At 42.2% G+C, this 12,228-nt stretch overlaps 1 long non-coding RNA gene across 2 annotated transcripts in view; it reads right to left on the reverse strand.

Moving 5' to 3' along the window:
* Positions 1 to 1,100: 1,100 nt before the first annotated feature.
* Positions 1,101 to 12,228, reverse strand: part of LOC144380312 (uncharacterized) — a 33,430-nt gene continuing 22,302 nt past the window's right edge. For both annotated transcript variants that reach the window (XR_013444398.1, XR_013444399.1), the window contains exon 4: positions 1,101 to 1,353. This is a non-coding gene — a long non-coding RNA (uncharacterized LOC144380312). The remainder of the gene's footprint in view (positions 1,354 to 12,228) is intronic.

Raw genomic sequence — 12,228 nt, forward strand, 5'->3', positions numbered from 1 at the left:
ACACAGAAAAGGAAGGGACACGAGGAAACTTTTGGAGATGACAGATATGTTTATTTCCTTGATTGTGGTGGTGATGATATCATAGATGTATACGTATATCCTAACTCATTAAAATGTATATTAAATACATATGATTTTTTTGTATGTCAACTATACCTCAATAAAGCTATAAAGAAGGGGGCATCTGGCTGGCTTAGTCAGAGGAGCGTGCGACTCTTGATCTCAGGGTCATGAGTTCGAGCCCCACATGGGGTAGAGAGATTATTTAACTAAATAAAACTAAAAAAATTTTAAAAAGCTATAAAAACAAGAGAAGATGTATAATTTTATGAATGCTCTTTGCTCAGTCAGTGTCCTGCAGCAGATCTGTATAATCTTGATACTTTTGATATGGAAATCTGCTCAATGAAACCTTCAGTCCCTATTTTAAGATTAAAATACTAGAGTTTCTTTAAAAAAAGAGTCAGTCCCACTCACAATAGCCAAAAGGTGGAAGGAACCCAAGTATCCATCGACAAATACATGGATAAACAAAATGTAGTATATCCGTAAAATGGAACATTATTCAGCCTTCCAAAGAAATGAAATTCTGACACCTGTTACAACATGGGTGAACCTTGAAGACATGATGCTGAATGAAAGAAGCCAGACACAAAAGGACATATACGGTATGATCCACTTTTGTGTGGTGCCTACAGGAGTCAGATTTCTAGAGATGGAAAGTAGAATGGTGATTGCCAGGGGCTTGGGGACTGAGGAGTTTTTTAATGGACACAGAGTTTCTGTTAGGGAAGATGGAAACGTTCTAGAGATGGATGGTTGTGATGGTTGCACAACCATGTGAGTGTACTTAATAGCACAGTGTCACTTGGTATACATATTCTATACAGAACGTACTTAATGCCACTGTACACTTAGACTGTTAAAATGATAAGTTCTCTTATGCATATTTTACCACTACAAAATTTTTTTTAGTTCAAAAAAGAAAACTGAGCCAGTGCTAGACAAACTGGGACAGTGGGCCACCCGTGTCTTGCACCTTTGTGCTTGTCCCCTCCACACCTCTATCATATAGTGAATGTATTTTGATTCACCTGCTGAGCACTCAAACCATGGTCCCATAGGTGGAGGGTTTCCTGGTCTCAGCCCCTGTTGTTCGCAAGGGCAGGTTCTGAAGCACCAGATCCCACTTTCCTTCCAGCCCTGGATATAGCTGATTGGATAGGTTGACCGTTGGTCTAAACAGAGCACGACTCATGGTGTGGCTTGAAAAGATGAGCTGGATCAGTCAGATTTGTCCCTTGACAGTTTGAACTAATTGACACAAAGTGCAGATGCAGGTGTCACTGGGCTCTGGAGTGAGAAACAGAAACAGAGTGAGACAGAGAAGGGTCAGTGGGACCCCTCCTTGAAGCTTGCCTATTCAGCCTTCTTTGGATTGCAAGAGGACCCTATTCTCATGATACCCTCCTTTTACTTGAGCTACTTGGACAGGATTTCTTCCCCCAAACTCCCCAAAAGTCAGTTGTACTCACTGAGAAGCCTTCTGTAGTTAGACTCACTTGGTAAAATTGCATTTTAGCTGCATCATTATAATAAAAATAAGCCTGGGAAAAATCACATAGCCTAGAGCAGTGGTTTTCAACAGGGGGTGATTTTGCTTCCCAGGGGATATTTGCTGATCTTGAGAGACATTTCTGGTTGTCAGAACAGAAGGGAGAAGGTAGGTAGGTGTTACTGACTTCTCGTGGGTATAGGCTGGGGATCTGCTAAAGATCCTACGATGCACAGGACAGTGGACCACAGCAAGGAATTATCTGTCTCAAAATGTCAACAGTGATGAGTTTGAAAACTCTGCTGTAGAGGATTGGCAAATCTAAAAATCTTTAAAAAAGACGCACAAGAATTTATTCAAGTCCTAATTTCCTAAATTTAAATCATTTAAAAGTATTTCCAACCACCAAGATGAAGGTGATGGAGGACACGAGCTGTATTCGCTTGCTCAGGATCTATTCACTTGCGGTACCCTCTCCCCACCTTCTGTCCCCACTCCCCGCTCTCAGGCCATGCGGATTCTGTGAGGTTGACCCTCACAGGGTCAGGGGTCTCAGGCTGGCCAATCAGAATTACCAATACCTTCTTCCCACCAGCATCTTCAAAAGTGATCAGGGTAAAGAGATGGGTTTGTGACCAAACCAGACCAATCCTGGCACCAGGAACATTGTCTTCCAGTGGGGGCTGCTGGGAAGGTAACTGAATTGCTGGCCACCTGGAAGGGAGCACCTGCCTAGCCTGGGAGCCCACAGAGACAAGTGAGCTGTGAGGTGGGGTGAGGCTGGGTTGTTTTGAAGGCATTAGATCTAGCTATGCCAGAGCCCCCCGCCCCTGCCGTTTTCAATGCCGTGAGCTGGTACGTTATAATTTTGACTTGTGCTACTTGAAGCTGGGTTTCTGTCACTTAATACTGAGAAACAGAGTGGCTCAGATAATAGGCATAGGTTTAGCAAAGCATAGGAAAGACTCCTATGGTAACATGTAGAGAGTGTGTGTGTGTGTGTGTGTGTGTGTGTGTGTGTGTAGACACAATTATATATAATGTAGATACTCTTTGGAGCCTTGCTTTATTGTTTTTTCCCAGCAGAAGATCCATATACCTTGCTTCCACCCTACCTATTTTATTCCCTGTTGGGTCCCTCCCTATATCCTCTCCTCTCCCAGCTGAATCACAGTCCTTATTGCCTTCAGCCCTTTTTGCCTGTAGTCCCCTTCGTACCACTGTCTACCTGCTGGGCCCAGTGAACTGAATGTCACCTCATACTTACTGAGCCCCTGCTAGGTGCCACATGCAGTGCTAAGCTCTGCATACACATGGCCTCATTTGATATGCATAAAGCCCCTCTGTGTTGGTACTATTACTCTTATTCTGCAAATCAGGAATTTGCTCAAGACCTCACAGCTCATAAGAAGTTGACTTGGGATTCAAACTCCAAGTCGGGTGGGGCCCACTGCCTGTGGTCTTAACCACTATTCCACACTGCCATCTAGTTATTTAGAAAGATGAATTACTTGCGCCAGGAAAATATTCTATGGAACTGAATCAATACATTTCTGAGATATTTTGTCCTACATAGGCTTAGATATAAAGAAAGTTATAACTTTTGTGTATTCATGGATTGGCGTTCATAATCTCAAGGCATTTTCGAATCAAATACGGGCTCCCCAAGTTTCCACAAAAGGAAACGTAGCTTCCATAGTCCTGGTCTGGTCTTCCAGCTGTATACCACTATGCAGGCTTTTAAATCACTGTTTGACAATGCATAGGGGATGCCTAGTAATACATGGTGTCATGTGGCTCCGTGTGTGCATTTCTGAGTCATGGCCAGGTACCCATAACAGCCAAATGACATAAGCTCTAATGGGGTAAAGAGATGGGTTTGCTCATTAACTCTGTAAGCTCATTAACTTGACAGAGTTTGATTTTATAAAATTGAAGAGGACTGTCCAAACTTTGATTTTTTTCATATTTATATATAACAATAATAGGAGCTCAAAATTAGCCCTATAGCCTCATGTGACTTCAGTTTAGTCACTGCTTAATTGCTCTCCTTTCGTCTTGAGTGGAACTTCTCAAAAGTGTAGCATATCCTTTCTGTGCCCATCATTTGCTCTCCAGTCATTTCTTTTTTTCTTTTTTTAGCTTTTCAAATATTTTAAAAATTTTTTTATTTAAATTTAGTTAACATACACTGTATTATTAGTTTCAAGGGTAGAATTTAGTGATTCATCAGATGCATATAACACCCAGTGCTCATTACATCAAGTGCCCTCCTTAATGCCCATCACTCAATTACCCCACTCCCCACCCACCTTCCCTCTAGCAACCCTCAGTTTGTTTCCCATAGTTAAAAGACACTTACGGTTTGCCTTCCTCTCTGTTTTTATCTTATTTTATTTTTCTGTCCCTTCCCTTTGTTCACCTGTTTTTTTCTTAAATTCCACCCAGTCATTCTTTTCTCTACCCTTCGCAGCTTGGCTCTATGGCTTCTGTTCCCTCCATGTCATTGAACTCACCCATGATCTCCTAGACCCAATGGGCCCTTTTAAGATCTTACCTGGTTTGGTTTCTCTGCAGCATACTATTTGCCACTCCACTCTTGACATTTTTTCTCCTCTTGCATTTCAAGATAGCATGCTCCCTCAGTACGTCTCTTACCTTTCAGCACTAATTTTTAGTCTCTCTTGCTGACTTCATTTTTTTCTCCCCTCTCTTTCCATAGTCCTTACTCCCCCTTTCCCTTTCTAGTTTAACCACCATCTTCCAGAAATATATCCTCCACCCCACTGCCCCAGAAATCTTTCTAATATAACTTGAATAAATCTTGGGGTCTCCACTGCCCATCTCAGCTTGGTGTGGCATTCAAAGAAACACAACCCAGTGACCAAAGGAAATTAAAAACCCTTCTGATGTTCTCTTCTACATCTTAAATAACATCAAAAGAGGTCTTATTTTTAATCCCAGACACTGCCTCCCCAAATCTTCTTTCTCTATTATGCAAACATTTAAAGAATAAGATAAATTTATATACACTAGCCTGGAAAGCTAAAATGATTAGTACACTCTTAAGTAAAAAACCCCACAAGTTACAGACAAAAATGTAGACTACAATTCCATCTATGCTTTCAAAAGGCATATGTGAATATATATAGGGAAAAGTTGAGCATGAAATGCGCAAAATAATTAATAGGTGGTGACTTAAGAGCAAAATGATGGTAGAGGGAGGGAGGAAGATTAGAAGAGCGGAGGGTGTTTATACACACACATACAGGTATTATGGATCATTTAAACTATTTTGTGTTGTTTAATAATTTTTTTTAAAAATTCTCTGAGATACTAGAAGCTTTCCCATTAAGTTCCAGAACAAAGCAAGGATGCCCCCCCTCATCACTTCTTTTCAGCATTATATTGGATATCCTAGCTAATGCAATAAGACCAGAAAAATAAATAAAAGGGAAGAAAGGAATAAAAGTGTCTCCATTTGCAGATGACATGATTGTTCATGTAGAAAATCTGAAAGAGTCCACAAAAAAACTCCTGGACCTAATAAGCAACTACCACAAGGTTATAGGATACAAGGCTAATATACAAAGGTCAATTGCTTTCCATTCATAACAGCAATGAACAAGTGGAATTCAAAACTAAAAACACAATACCATTTACATTACCAACTCCAAAAATTAAATATTTAGGTATAAATCAAGCAAAATATATACAAGATCAATATAAGAATAACCACAAAACTCTGATGAAAGGAAATTGAAGAAGAACTAAATCAATGGAGAGATATTCCATGTTCATGGATAAGAAGACTCAATATTGTCCAGATGTCAGTTATTCCCAACTTGACCTACAGATGCAACGTAACCCCAATTAAAAGTCCAAGCAAGTTATTTTCTGGATATCGACAAACTGATTCTTAAGTTTTTATGGAGAGGCAAAGGACCCAGAATGGCAAACATAATATTGAAGGAGAGGAACAAAGTCAGAGGACTGACACTACCTGATTTCAAGAGCTACTATAAAGCTACAGTAATAAAGACAGTTTGGTATTGGCAAAAATATAGACAGATCAATGGAACAGAATAGGGAGCCCAGAAATAGACTTACATGAAGATATTCAACTAATCTTTGACAAAGGAACAAAGACAATACAATGGAGCAAAGATAGTCTTTTCAATGAATGGTGCTGGAACAAGTAGACATCCGCATGCAAAAAGATATGAATTGAGACACAGACCTTACACCCTTTACAAAAATTAACTCAAAATGGATCACAACCTAAATGTAAAATGCACTATTATAAAACTCCTAGCAGATAGGAAAGGAGAAAACCTAGATGACCTTGGGTATGGTGACGATGTTTTGGGATACAATAACAAAGGCATTATCCATGAAAGAATTGATAAGCTGGACTTAATTTTAAAAACTTCTGTTCTGTGAAAGACATAAGAATTAGAAGACAAGCCACAGACTGGGAGAAAATATTTTCAAAAGACAAAGACTGGCATCCAAAATACATGAAGAACTCTTACAACTAAACAGTAAGAAAACAAATAACCCAATTTAAAAATAGGCCAAAGACCTGAGAGCTCACCAAAGAAGATATACAAATGGCAAATAAGCACATGAAAAGATGCTCAACATCACACATCATCAAAAAAAAAAAAAAAAAGCAAATTAAAATAACAATGAGGTACCACTACACATCTATTAGAATGGCCACAAAAGAAAACAAAGACCATCAAATGCTGGCAAGGATGTGGAACAATAGGAACTCTCATTCATTGCTGGTGGGAATGCAAAATGGTACAGCGACTTCGGACGACAGTTTAGCGGTTTCTTACAAGACTTAAAATATTCTTACCATATGATCCAGCAATCACACTCTATGGTATTTACCCAAAAGAGCTGAAAACTTATGTCCACACAAAAACGTGCATACAAGTCTTTATAGCAGCTTAATTCATAACTGCTAAAAGCATGGAAGCAACCAACATGTCTTTCAGTAGGGAATGGATAAATTGTGGTACATCCAGGCAATGGAATATTATTCAGTGCTAAAAAGAAATGGGCTATCATGCCATAAAAAGACACAGAGGAACTTTAAATGCACATTACTAAGTGTCAGAAGCCAATCTGAAAGCCTGCACACTGTATGATTCCAACTATATGACATTCTAGAAAAGGCAAAACTATGGAGACAATAAAAGGATAAGTGGTTGCCAGGGGTTCAAGGAAGGGAAGGATGAATAGGGGGGAGCACAGAGGATTTTTAGGGCAGTGAAACTACTCTGTATGATACTATAATAATTAATACATATTATTATACATTTGTCCAAACCCATAAGATGTACACCATCAAGAATGAACCTTAATGTAACCTATGGGCTTTGGGTGATAATGATGTATCATCGTAGGTTCATCAGTGGTAATAAACGTACCACTCTGGTGGGGGATTTTGATGGTTGGGGAGGCTGTGCATGTGTCAGGGCAAGTGGTATGGGAAATATCTGTACCTTCCCTTTGATTTTGCTGTGAACCTAAAACTGTTTTTTTTTTTTTTTAAAGATTTATTTGAGAGAGCACACCAGCAAGAGGGGCAGAGAGAGAGGGAGAGACAATCCCAAGCAGTTCCGCATGTGGAACCCGACGTGGGGCCGATCCCACAACCCTGAGACCACGACCCCAGTCGAAACCAGGAGTCAGACGCTCAATTGACTGCACCACACAGGTGCCCCAAACCTAAAACTGTTCTAAAAAATGAATTAAAAAAAAAATCCCTGTGTACTATTTGTATTGTTCTCCACACCCCCGCCCCCAACACACACACTGTTTTCTCCTTCTTCTGCCTCTATTCTTTTGGTCTTTGTAAGGAAACTGCTCATCTGTAGACCTCACCACGAGCATCAGTAGCAGAATAGGATGAAGGAATGGGAAGGGAAATGGGAACATTCCTTCATGAACACTGTTGCCCTGGTTATACCAAAGTATTGCTCTCTGCTTTAAAGCCCTCCAGTGGCCACAGGAGAATGCTCGTGACATTCAAGGCTCTCCTTGATCTTGCCCTTCTCCACTGAACTTTTCTTTAGCCTGTGCTGCCATTCTGCCAGACTCCAAGAGCCCCCCCCGCCAACATCTATATTACCCATATGAAACTTCTACATGCTTCCCTCACTCAATGGGGGAGCTCAGGGAGTTAGAGATTTAATCTATCCTGTCCACATCTCTTTCGTGCCCAACACAGTCACTGGAACACAGTACTTGGATGTTTTAAGGATAAGAGCAAACACGTGTTGAGGGCCTACTGTATATGTGGGCTTTGAGCTAGGTTAAGATGGTACCAGTCCTCCCAGTCCTCCTCTCTTAATAAACAACTCTGCCCTAATTATGCAGAGGGAATAGCCACAGGGGGCCACTTTCTACATCATGAAACCCTACTCCTGGACCACAGATGCCCAACCCAGGGAGGAGGAACTGGTTCAGACCAGTCCTCCCAGAGAGGAGAGCACCCTATGAAGGACCCAACTGAAAAAAACCCACCCAATCAAGGGTCGGGGGCGATTAGCTGTGCCCATCAGATTCTCTCCTGGGAACTTCAGCTGGGCTGCAGTCCTCCTACCAAAAAGGACGTCGGTGTCCATGAGGCCAGTTGGGGGCTCTTTCTGTGAGCTCCTGCAGGGGCAGTGCCTGGGTGAGCGTCCAATCTTCCCTGCTGCTGAGGCCTTCATGATATGCCCCATTACCTGCCTACAACTGTGTTCTTCCAAAGCCTACCTGGTAGGGATGTTCTACATTGCCACCTGGGTTAATTTTTATCCGAACATGGAGGCTCCGAGAGGGGAAGTGACCCCCTGCCCCAAAGTGGTGGAGCTGGGCTATGAACTCAGGTTCCCTGACCGCAAAGTTCACGGTGGTTCAGCTCTATCCAGGCATTCTAATGTCTAATGCTTTCACTGATAAGGCAATGAATAAAGCTGAGTCAACTCCAGTCTCTTCCCAGGCTATACAATGCAGACTCTTATTCAACACAGGCTTAGCTTTTATAAGTCATACATTTCCCTTTGCAAAAGTCTGGAACTCTTCATTAATCTTTATGATGACTGTACCAGATGGTGTCCCAAGCTCTGTGGGTATGTAACCAGCTCAGTTTCAATTTGGTAACAGCAATAACAGGAGGGAACTAGGAAAGAGAACACTAGATCATAATTATGGTGGTTGAAGATAGGAATATTCAGTTATTGCTTTGTCTGTCCTGAACCTCCTTTCCCTCTCTTTTCTGGAACTTGTGTCTCTGCCCACTCCAGCCATATGGTTTGGATGAAAGCTGGCTGTGACAGATTCCGCACCCTTGGCTAGAGTTAACTGGGTCAGGGATGGGTATATGACCTTTCCTTTTCTCCTGAAGCCTAGGAAAATCATACTACCCCCATCCTGTCCACCCCTGATTGGTTCACACATGGGCATTTCCAAAGCCAGGCCAATCAGAGCCCTTTTCTGGGTTTATCTTCCTGGGATCAACTAAGAGGGATGTTTAAATGTGTGGAAAAGGTTACTCTCTCTCCACCACAAATGAGGTGAACTCTATAATTTTTTTATTGTGGTAAAATACACTTAATATAAAATTTACCATCTTAACCATTTTAAGTGTACAGTTCAGCAGTGTTAAATACATGCATTGCTGTGTAACTCAGCCCCAGAACTCTTTGCCAGTTTGCAAAATGGAAACTCTTGTGCCCATTAAACAGTAACTTCCCACTTCCCCTTTCCCTCAACTCCTGGCAACCGCCCTTGTCCTTTCTGTGTCGATGTGTTTGGCTACTCTAGGTACCTAGGATGAGTGGAATCATACAAACACTATAGCTTTGTCATTTAGTTACACTAAAAAAATGATTTAAAGAAAAGGAACTTTACTGAGCTGAAATTGCTTACAGTTTATAAATACTCTAAATATATTATAGTCTGTTTATTTAACCACTGTAGGATTATCAGCCCATATTTTACTTTTTGGAATTTCCCAAATGAGCCACAGTAGACAGCTTCTTCATTAATCTTCATAATGACCGCACCAGATGGTAGCCCAGGCCTTGCGGGTATGTAACCAGCTCAGTTTCAACTCGGTGACAGTTCTGCTTCAGTGGCTGAAACCGTATACCAGTGGTCCTCCACTGGGGGCAATTTTCCCCTCAAGGGACATTCTGGACACATTTTTGGTCGTCACAATTGGGGAAGGGTGTTCTTGGTATCTGGTGGGTAGAGGCTGGGAATGCTGGTCAACATCCTACAGTGTACAGGACAGCCCCCCATAACAAGGAATTATCTGGCCCCAAATGTCCATAGTACTGGAGTTAAGAAATCCTGATCTGCACAGTGGTGGCATTTCCCTGCTCCATACTGACCATAATTTTCCAATGAAGGACTCACAGTGAACATAATGGAATTGAAAAGTGCCTTCTTTCCTTAAAGGGGATCTAGGAAGGTTCTAACAGCTTCAGTCTAATACCAAGGAAAACGTTTCTGAACAGTAAGTTATGTTAAAAAAGTTTTCTCCTGTTTAATGATTCCAAAACTTGACCTTACACGATGCTTTTACAACCTCTTCCTACATCTTACTTTACATTGTTGGCATTTTGTAGTGGAAGCTATAAATTGTACCAGTGTTCTAGCTTTTTGGAGAGGTGATGGTCAGGACTCCTTTGAGCTATTGAGCAAGAGCACTTTCAAATTCTTCACTCTCAGGTGGTTTGGAAAATGGATATAATCCACAAATTTGTTTGCAGCAAATATCTCCACATTAGCACCACCATGTAGCAATGAATCTGAAATATATAGGATCCAGGTAATTGTCTCTAGCTGGTAGCCACCATCCTAGGCTAGAAATCCTTGAAATTCCAAGTAGTGGTATTTCCCTGATTTCTTGAGAGCAAAGGAGGAAGTGAAACTAGGCACTTCAGACATTATTTAAGAGTTCTGATTCAGAGGTAACCAAGACTCGCCCCCAGAATCTATGGGATAGTCAATGACCAAATGAATCCCTGATTTTGAGTGAGATACCTTGTGATATAGTGAGCTTCCCCAAAGGATGCCGTTGGGTACTTTGTGCCAAGTTACTGAGTGTCTTGTCAGTTAGGACTCTTGTTACTGCAAGTTTCAGAAGACCCAACCCCAACTGGGAATATACTGACGTAACTGAGCAGTCCTGGGGCAGCTGGGTTAGGGACCTTAAAGTGATGTGCTCAGGCCTCCACCTCTTGGTCTGTTGGCTCTGTTCTCTCTGGGTGTTGGCTTCATTCTCAGGCCTCATGTTGAGGTAACGTGGCTGCAGTTTTACCCTCCCATTCTTCCAGGTTCAAGTCCAGCAGGAAAAGAGAAGAAAGGACTCTCATCACTCCCTTTAAGCACCACCCAAAGTCACAAGGCTCCCACTGGGCACGTGCCATCCTGTGGTCAGACTGGCTCCTGCTCTGGTGGGGAGGGTGAGGTCAAGTGTACCCAAGCCCAGGGCAGAGAGTGGGGCGGGGTGGCCCTAGGGGCAAATTTGCTGACTGTTATCAGAGAGAAGTTGATGCTAGGCCATTAAGAGAGCAAATGACCACCAGTGTAAAAACATATATAACCAATCATGAAACAGAGCAAAAGAAACCCTTGAGCCACCTAACTTTTCAGCGTTTTAAAAATTTCAAAGTGTGGGCGCCTGGGTGGCTCAGTTGGTTAAGCGACTGCCTTCGGCTCAGGTCATGATCCTGGAGTCCCGGGATCAAGTCCCACATCGGGCTCCCTGCTCAGCAGGGAGTCTGCTTCTCCCTCTGACCCTCCCCGCTCTCATGTGCTCGCTCTCTCTCATTCTCTCTCTCAAATAAATAAATAAAATCTTTAAAAAAAAATTAAAAAAAATAAAAATTTCGAAGTGTATTTATGGTAGTTTTCCTAGTCATCCTCAGCAATATTCCTGTGACTCAGTTACCCCCAGCACAGCTACTCCCTCTCCCTGGGGGAGGAAGCTCAAGCCCCACGTGGCTTGTGTGATGTCCTTGGTCATCCTGGGGCAGGGACCTGACTAGAAAGCAGGTCTGGGGACTCTAACGTTGCTTTCTAGTCATTCGGAGGTACTCTGTTTATAGACCATCATGTGGGATTTTTTATAATTAAAAAACTTCGGTAGCAGCGGCTAAGTTTCTACTTCAGGTAGGTGAAAGAGTCTACAACCCAGATGCTTAGAGTGCTTTTGGGAATCATTTTATTTCCAGAGTCTGGGCTTGAAGAGCTCAGAGAGCGTGACGAAGATGTAAGCAATATGTGTTGGACTTTCAGATGGTCTGTGAAGTCATAAATGGCTCAGTAAATCATAGAAACGCTAAAGTCTTTCAAGAGATGCTCGCTCCCTGCCCTTGGTGTTCATTTGAGCTGTCCTCCAGGGGGCAGCCCTCTGTAGAGAGATGGTCCTGGACCCAGAGAGCATCAAGGTTTGGGGAGGAGAACACACTAAGTGGTCATCCCGGCAGAGCTGTTTGCCTTGTATTGTCTTAGGGGTTAAAATCTGAAGAGGTGCTGGGTGGATTGCGCCTTTGTTTGGTGGTGCTCCGAGAATTTCTTCTCTGTTCCTAATTTTAGAGCTAGCAGCTGTCACTGCTTTGTTCTAACAAGTCGGTAATTTTCCATTCCCCTTGCTTACT

Source organism: Halichoerus grypus, chromosome 15 (genome assembly GCF_964656455.1).
Source record: "Halichoerus grypus chromosome 15, mHalGry1.hap1.1, whole genome shotgun sequence".
Taxonomy (NCBI): Eukaryota; Metazoa; Chordata; class Mammalia; order Carnivora; family Phocidae; genus Halichoerus; species Halichoerus grypus.